This window comes from Prosopis cineraria, unplaced genomic scaffold (genome assembly GCF_029017545.1).
Source record: "Prosopis cineraria cultivar Desert tree isolate PC_DT_omini unplaced genomic scaffold, ASM2901754v1 PC14, whole genome shotgun sequence".
NCBI classification, from domain to species: domain Eukaryota; kingdom Viridiplantae; phylum Streptophyta; class Magnoliopsida; order Fabales; family Fabaceae; genus Prosopis; species Prosopis cineraria.
In genome coordinates this window covers 3,495,881-3,498,858 of record NW_026555345.1, presented here as the reverse complement: position 1 = coordinate 3,498,858, position 2,978 = coordinate 3,495,881, and positions in this window count along the sequence as shown.

The following is a 2,978-nucleotide window of genomic DNA, read 5'->3' as shown; positions in this document are numbered from 1 at the left end:
TGCGAAGAGTTAGAAGAGGAATGAATGAGGGGGGGTTTATAAGAAGAGGGTAAGTCAATAACTGACCCAGCCAGTTAGCTGAAACAGGTAAGAAACGATATGTGAACCGGGGATAGTGGGTTACCGGTGAAGTATAGTTTACAGCTGGATAACGACCAGTTTTGGCCACGCGGGCAACGAAGGTTTCTGAGAATCCAACGAAATACTCGGCGAAATGAAACGCAGCGGAAGAGTTAGTTAGGACTTGTTGGAAGTTAAGGGATTTGGTGGATCGTTCGTGAATATTTGAAAAAATCGCGAAAATCAGTGTTTTGGAGAGAGACGTCGTCGATATTTTAACTTTGAAGGGTATTTTGACGTCTGACTGTTGGGATAAGCTCAGCTGCAATGGGGCCAGGCTGGAGAGCATTACGTAAAGAATTTGAATTTTAGTTTGGGTGCATACAGTTAAGTTTTTTTTTTAAAAAAAAAAATCGATGACAATTAGATTTTAGCGAAAATTTTAAAAATAAATATAAATATTAATTTAAAAAAAACTCTCTTTTATTCAAAATATTAGCAGTTTTTTTTAAAAAAAATTTACATACTTATAAAGTTCTTATTCTCATAAAAATATATAGTATCATTTTTTTTTATCCCTTAGATCTTAATCTTAATTATCAATACACTCTATGATAAATAAAATATACATTTATATAAATATTTAAGTTAACAAATAGAAAGGGTAAGATGAAATGTTTTTTCATTTTCTCAGTTACTTATATTTTCAATCAAGATTAATTAAAAAATGTTTTTTTTTTCAAATAGGAGGATTATAAATTAAAAAATTGATTATAAAGAATGTATTTAAATTTTAAATATAAATCTAAATTTATATTTGATACAATTTTATCAAAAATATTATTACTTAACTTTTTTAATGAATTTGTTGTAGTTTTCTTCTTCTTCTTCTATTTTGCCAACTAAAAAATTTGTTTTGCATCATTAATTTTTTTTTTCTTTAGTTGTTGGAGTTTATTGAAAGATATTTCTTCTGTTTTTATATATAAATTTTTAATTTTTTATTTTTTAAATATAAAAAATTATTAACATATTTTAATGAATCAACTATTATATTTTTATAAATTAAAATTAATAATAAATATTTTATCAATTTATTTTTTAAAATATTTTTATGAATAAAAACTAAAATATTATGAAATTTTTAATTAAATAATTAAATTTATTAATTTGTGTGATTTAATTAAAAATATTTTATACAGGAGATAGATAGGTATTAATGGAATTTTTGGGAAGCACGAAGTGATGAGGTGGGGAAGAAAAGAGATAGGGAATAAAACTGACAATACAGCTGGAGACTGAAGGCCGGAGACGACTTGACGAGTGACGAGGTTGTAACGGGCTACTCCCACCCACGCGAGCCGGTATCTACCCCACTGATCTTCAGTCTGCACTAATTAATTTCATCTTTTTTTTATATATTTTTTATTTAAAATATATAAAACATTTTTCTGAAGTATAATTTTTATCTTTTTTAATATTTTTAGTAATAAAATATTTATATTTTTATTTAAAATAAAAAATTTATTAAATAAAAAATATAAAAAATATTATTAATTGAATATAAATAATTACTTTATTTAAAAACATAAAAATTTAATTAAAATGTCTTATAGGTCGAAGGAAAGGGAGTATATAAATTTTACTGTTAAATTAATTTTTTTTTGGGCCCAGATTTTTAATTAAGTTTAAACGCAATGGAACCGCACAATTTGAACTGCCAAAACTAACCCTCCCAAAAAAAAAAAGTTCTCAGATTTATGGCTTTGATGTAATTCGCCCTTTTGTTGCTGTACATCTTGATGATTAATGAAATTCCTTTTCCACTTAAAAAAAAAACAAACAAGTTCTCAGAAAATTCGTGGGTTCGGTTCACGTTAGATTAGAGCATGGTAATTTTCTGGACTAATGCTATACTTAGCAGGGAAAAAAAAATAAATGGAAAAAAATGAAAAAGGAAAGTGAAAAGAAAATCACATTTTCTGAGATAGAAAACGCGAGATGAAGATAATATGTTTGCTTTTAAAAAATAAGAAGATTTCAAAAAAAAAAATTTCTATTTCTCAATTCATACAGGACGTTTTTCGTTCCGCCCCTCCATTTCATCCTTGTAATGGCTGTCATATAAAATTTTTATTATTGGTTTATTTAATAATTTGTTAAAAAATTAAAATTAGATAAAAGAATTTTTTTTTTGATATTTTATTCCCGTTGTCTTCATCGAAAACATATTTGTATTTCATTAGTAATAATTAAATCAAAAATTATGTAAAATAACATGTTTATAAAAGTATAAGTGTTATTGTATTTAAATTTTTATAAATAATAATATTATTATTATTATATAAAATTAATAAGTTTTCTTTTTCTTGTTCTCTTTCGCCAGGCACAACAAGAGAAAATCACACCAATTAATTTTTCTCTTACATCCAATTCTCACTTTCATTTTCTTCTTCTTATGTTCACTTTGTTAATCAAATACCACTCAAGGATGGTTCTAAAAAACTAACTCCTTTCCCCTTGTTTTTGTAAACTGGCTTAAATTTTAATTTACTGTCCTGTTTGATCCTTAATATAAATAAATTCAACCAACTTCACACTATTTAAAAATTGTAATTATATCATTAAAATTATTTTAAAACTTGTAACTTTTTTATCTGTCATTCTTTAATTAATAACCATAATAACTTGTGTACAGGAGTTCAAACTTAAAGAATATTTTTGCCATCCTTCTTTTAGCAAAATTGAGTCAATTTTATTACAAAGAGTACTTGTAAGCTGTTGATTGAATTATCTCGATTTGACAACTTTTAATCTATGAAACATCAATACTCTAAACTACCTCACATATCTATATTGATATTGTATCTAATATTAATGCTCATCAATATTTTTTCAATTCATATCCTTAAAATATT